Below are 6,037 nucleotides of genomic sequence, written 5' to 3'. Positions count from 1 at the left end.
GCTGGCAGGATGTCTTGAAGGTAGAATGGAGTGTGTAATTCTGCAGGCATGATGTATCCTTAAATATAGGAAAAGCAGGAACATGCTGAGACTGAAATAGGAAAATAAAACATCTTTCAAAAGATTTCTTTCTAGAGCATGTAGAATTCTATAGTCTGTTATTTTGGAACCATCTCACCCTGTGCTCTTTTGGGGGCCACTTCTTGGAGTTTTAGTCAGGATTCTTCAGAGAAACAGAATCGACAGGATGTGTGTGTGTGTCTCTGTGTGTGTGTGTGTGTGTGTGTGTGTGTATATATATATATATATTTAAGGAATTGGCTCATGCAATGGTGAAGATTTGGCAAGTCCAAAATCTGATGAAGGAGTCTGGTGGGCGGGAGACTCCGAAAAGAGTTGCACTTTGAGTCAAAAGGCAGGCTTTCAGTGAGCCAGGAAGAGCTGATGTTGTAGTTCAAGTCCAAAGACCCTCTGCTGGTAGAGTTCCCTCCTGCTCAGAGGCGCTAAATCTTTTGTTCTATTTAAGCCTTCACCTAATTGGATAAGGCCCACCTGCATTATGGAGCTCATCTGCTTTACTCGAATCTACTAATTTGAATGCTAATCTCATCAAAAAACACATTGCAGATACATTCAGAATAATATTTGGCTAATATCTCAGCCCAACTAAGTTGACACACAAAGTTAACCTTCACAAGGGCTGCATCTGAAATCCTAGATGGGAACACTTCAGAGAGGTACCAGCAGGTTCCTTGACTCACTTCTAGGGCCCTTTGTGCTAACGCTTTTCTGTGGCTCTCAAGCCGTTTCCAGGAATTGAGTAGAAACTCTCTCTCTCTCCCTCTCTCTCTCCCCACCCAAACAATATTCCCTGAAAGCTATTACTTCCTGCAAGCAGGAGCTCAACTCAAACAAATGTTTCTATAAATGGCCAGTCAGCAATGGGCGGCCTGGGAGATGTGGCATTTTGTCCCTGGGGACCTTCAGTAAGAGAATGCAAACCATCTGTTCCATTGCATCTAGCCAGGGCACCCACTGGCTTGTGCAGGAGCCTGGGCCAGATGTTTTCCTGAGGTCTCTTCTTGCTCAAGGATCTGATGACACCAGCTCTTCATTTCTTCTGAATCAACAGCTGCTGATTTCATTCAAATAATCTAATTTGAAATTCTGTTTCTGGAACACAGACAGCTTCATCCGCCCAGGCAGAACAAAGGAAGTGGAACGGGGGCCTTAATAGGAGATATTTTGGGTGTTTTCAGACATCGAAGTCAACAATCTGTTCATTCATAAGGGCTCTGACCTCTTGTTTTGAAGGAAAACAGGAAAAACAAGCTGGGTACAAAGAACATAAATATTTTACTTTCACCCATTCTCCAATCTGGGCTGAAACAGGAAACAAATGTCTCCTCTGCACCTTCCCCACCCTCCAAACACATCTGTGAAAAGCAACATGGAGATCAGATGATGGAAGTGGCTTTAAAACGTAATTTGGCACTTTTCAAGAAATAAAAGTTGCAGATGCATCTGTTCCTTTTAGGGAGAAGAAGGGGGTTCTCTGGGACTCTTGGGGGAGCTCTTGGAGGAGAAGGCATTGTCTCCTTCCCATGTGGGTGTGTGGAGTCAGCCAGGAGGGAAGGAGGCATAGTCAGGGGGGAGGAAGGCAGGCAAGCTCTGACAAGTGCATGTTGGGGTGTGGGTGGATATGCCTAAAGGGTCTACCGCACAGGCAGTGAGAGTCTGGAAGGCTGCGCTGAGCTTCAAATTGGGGTCTGCGTGAAGTGCCTGGTCTCCTGCCCCTGGTGGCATAGCTCGGTACTGTGTCTGCGTTTCTTCCCTTGCGGTGGGAGAGGGGGTGGGGACTCCGTGGCAGGCCCGGAACTGCCTTTGCCTTACCACAAAGGCCAGAGGCACCATCTCCTCCCGTTGCAGTTTCAGATTCTTCTGGGAAATTTCCAAAGGAAGGACTTTCCAAAGGACTTTCCCAAGGAAGGTCTTAGCTGGATCAGGGATGGTGACGGGGACAGTACAGCTGGTCCCCGCTGAGACCAAGGCAAGGGTTCCTACCGTGAGCTGCTTAAAGAGGTGAGATTATTAAAATCCTTTTTCTGGGGGGGGGAAAAAAACGAGACAGGTTTTCCCATGATTGCAAAAATGTCACATCACTTTTTTTAAAATCAAAAATTAAATGTACATAATGATGATATAGAGGGGATTGTTGCCCCTTGGCACCAAAGTCATCCAACATGACCTGATTCTAGAAGAGGAGGCAGCTGCCACATGCACAGCCGCACCCACATCCTTGCTCCATCTCCTCTCTGGAATCAGGAGAAGGGCTTCCTTCCACGCTGCTCCCTCCCTGGGGATGTCTGTCCAGGAAGCCTGACTATTCCATTAAACCCACAGGGGCCTTGGGCACCTGCCATGAATTAGGCGTGTTGTAGGTACCAGCCACATGAGGATAAATAATGACCCTCTTTTCAAAGAGAACACGATTTTGCAAGGAAAATAGATGCATGTTGCATTGTCATTTGTAAAGCAAAAGGGAAATGAAAAATATGCTGGAGGAAGCAGAGGAGGACTGACCAGGCTTGTGGGAGGGTGCTGAGGAAGGCTTACAGGAGAGGGAGCTTCAGGAATGAGGGTCGAAGGAGTCTAACGGGATCAGGAACTCCCTGTAAAGACTCAGAGGACAGAAGAAAGACACTGCATTGGATGCTACTGATTCAGGAGGGTGAAAGGGATCATAAGAGGTGAGATGGAAATGTAATTTGGAGGCAGAATGTGAATACTCTTCAAAGGCAGACAAAGACGTTTAGACAGCAGAGTGAAGGTAGAGACCCACTCCCATGATGCAGTCATTTGGAACACTGGGTTGAACTTCTGTCCAGCAAGGCAGAGATGAGAGCTGAGTAACAGGTCCTGGCCTGGGAACAGAGGGTCCACGTGTGGGTTCCTGACTTCCCAGCGCTAGACCATGAGAAGCCTGGAGCAGAGATCACCCTCAGCATCCAGAGGTCCTCAGAAGGGCACAACCAATATTGCTCATTTATTCACTCATTTATGAATTCATCATTAATACAGTAAAGCCCAACAGGCCTACATTTTCCTTAGAGGAATTCAAGCCATATGAGCTCAGTGAAGAGGAGGGAGACTAAGAAAGGAGGCGGGCTCGTCCTCCTGAGAGAAAAACGTAGCCTCAGTGGTGAGGTGTCCCCTGCCCCACCCCATTCTCTGCCAGAGAGGGGCTTGGATCTGCTGCCCCCAGCCAGGCCACCACGCTCACATTTTGCACCTAGCTGGATTGGGAGAAACTTCTTGTCCAAACGCTCCTGCTGTTCTTACAGCACAGTCCCTTGAACACATGCCAACTGCTTCATCTAGACACCAAACCACATCGATAGACCAATCCAGGCTGTGTGAATGTTTTAGACTTTTCAGGGCGATCTTGACTATTAGCACCTCTCCTCTCTCAGCCAGCTCGGGACATCGACATCCAGGCAAGAAGTGTCCACTTTGTCCCCAGTGTGTGACTGACACTTTGGGGGATGAACGGGTGTGTGTGGCACAGTCTCAGGCCCCAACTCCACCCACGAGGGCAGTGGCCACACCCACCAGAATGGTGCCATCCAAGAGGTGAGTTCTTGATCCTACAGTTTAAAAGGTGCTGACTGATGCTTCGTAACAGGATATCCTTTCCTTTTCCTTCCTTCCTTTATCCCCTAGCATCCAACAAAGGCAGCCAGATGGGCTCGGTGGAAATGATGTGGCTTCAGAGTGAGTTCTGACTCACTTTGTTGAAAACTTCCAAATGGCAGGGTCGGTGCTGGGCGTCACCCCATCCACCCAAACTTGGCACCTTGGCTGAGCCCAGAAGAGTGTCATTTGTCAAATTTCAGACTTAAGCTAACCAGGCCAGAATGAAGCTGCAGGAGCCAGAAGTGCTTTAAGGACCGGAATAGATGCATTTCCCTTTAAGCCCTGAAGCTCTGCTGGTGCATCACTGTTCTGTGCGGGAGACACGCGAGGGGAGAAGAAAAGGCACACACACAATACCTTTAAGAGTAAACAAGCTTTATTCCATGTAAATGGCAAGGCAGATACAATAAGAAAATTAATGTAATAGGCAAATTAAAATAAGCAAATGGATGTAATAAGCAAATGATATAATAAGCAAATTGCAATGGGAAGGGGAGAAGGGAAAAGATATATATATATATATATATTTACACTCGCCAGACTGTGGAGGATTCACCATCAGACTGGGAAGCAACAGCCTGGACTCCGGAGTCGGCCACTCATCTGGGACAGACGAGGAGAGGTCTAGTGAAGCTTCGGTGCAGTCTAAGACTGTAGCTCTTTTTGTAACAAGTTGTTTGGCATGAGGCCCATTCACGAGGGCCCTTCACAACTGGGCTCAAAGAAGACGAAAAGGTCAACTTGTTTTTGCGATTGTCTTCTGTTTTTCGATAACTACCATATAGGAATAGATTGAAATAGAGATTTTTTTCTGAAACAGCACTGGATGAATGCCTCAAGGGGCTCACACGACCTGTTCCGGGACTTGGTGACCATTGTTTGTGTCCATGTTCAATTGAGTTCAGATTTAATATTTAACTTTTCCTCCACATTCGGCCTCCATTTAATACTCAATTGTAAGAAAATACCCTTACAGTTACATGGGGAAGGCATAGTGGATACAGATTACAGAGACAGAGTAAGCACAGGAGAATTAAAAACATGATTAATAAAAACCACACCCAGCATGGCTTTGCAAGGAGAGTCCCGTTGTGAGAACTGCCAGGGACATACATACAACATTCAGTGTGCAGTAAGGTGCAGACCCCTCTTTGGGCTGCGGGAAGCATATCTAATGCCATTTGATGTTGCGACACAACAGTATGCAGCTGAGCAAATTCATCTGATAACAACAGAAGTCCAGGGCTACTATCATTTCGAGCTTTCCTACATGAAAACATAGTATTTAAATTTGTTGCTGAAACAGGATTGTACCGGCGGCAGGGGAGAATACTGTGATAGGGTACCACCACCAGGGAGTCCGGCGCATTCGCAACCAGAGGTGTTTGTAAGCATCTAGACTACTGGGGAGGGGAATATTACCCCAGATCGTGAATGAAATTAATGGCCACCCCCTAGTGCATCTCTCCGACCAGTGTGGGGGCAGGTATCGCCACCTATAGGATCCACATACCCAGAGGGCCCCCCAGAATAGGAAGGGCTCTGCTATAATTGTATTGCTATAATGTGTAATTTAAGTAACAAAGGTGCTGTGTCTCATTTGAGCTTGGGCAAAAATAGACAGTTTTTTGTTTAAAAGAAGTCCAGGTTGGATTACAAATGATATTATCCCATCCCCATTGGCATCGGCATATCCATTCAGAAATGTTAGCAGGGATGACTCTCCAAGGTCGCCCATTCCTGGCGGCCTCCGGCAGCTCGATGAACAGGCAGCACTGACTGCAGTTGGCTTCTGTTGCGGCAGTGGCTACCCAGTTGATGAACTCGTTCTCAGCCTCAGACATGACGACCTGATTTCTAGCAGACAGATTATTCGTAATAACAAAACCGGAGGGGAACATGGCATTGTTTTTCGTCTTTAGGAAATTGTATTTTGCCTTCATTTTTTGCTCCCATGACTACAAGGTGACCAGCCTTACGGGCGGGACCTGATGGACGCTGTACCCATATTTTGGTTCCAGGTTTTAAGTTACCCACTCCGACTGACCCAAATTCTCCGGTTCTATGTGTTGTTTCTATTGGGGCAGAAATTTCCTCAGGGGTTAATTGTTGACAAGGTACCACTGATAATTGAGCAACCCACATCTGTGGTTTTATAGCAAAAGAATTTGGAGTGGTATTGTACACAATGAGTTTTAACTCTCCCCGGCAATCGCGATCAATTATATCACCATACACTGTAATGCTTCTCATTGTAAGGCTTGAACGTGTTGTAAACCATTCATCCACATTCAAGTTTGCAGATATGGTGGAAATGTTGGCCTGTTGATCTGCCTGCTGA

At 46.6% G+C, this 6,037-nt stretch overlaps 1 long non-coding RNA gene across 1 annotated transcript; it reads left to right on the top strand.

Annotated features, from left to right (window-relative positions):
- The first annotated feature begins 339 nt into the window (after positions 1-339).
- LOC139355614 (uncharacterized) lies at positions 340-5,161 on the top strand. The gene is made up of 3 exons (XR_011606370.1): positions 340-2,082; positions 3,474-3,633; positions 4,237-5,161. It is a non-coding gene; the product is annotated as an uncharacterized lncRNA (long non-coding RNA).
- The last annotated feature ends 876 nt before the right edge of the window (positions 5,162-6,037 follow it).

Source organism: Macaca nemestrina, chromosome 1 (assembly GCF_043159975.1).
Source record: "Macaca nemestrina isolate mMacNem1 chromosome 1, mMacNem.hap1, whole genome shotgun sequence".
NCBI classification, from domain to species: Eukaryota; Metazoa; Chordata; class Mammalia; order Primates; family Cercopithecidae; genus Macaca; species Macaca nemestrina.
Note: the sequence above shows the minus strand (reverse complement) of the source record. Positions and strands in the feature narration are given on the sequence as shown.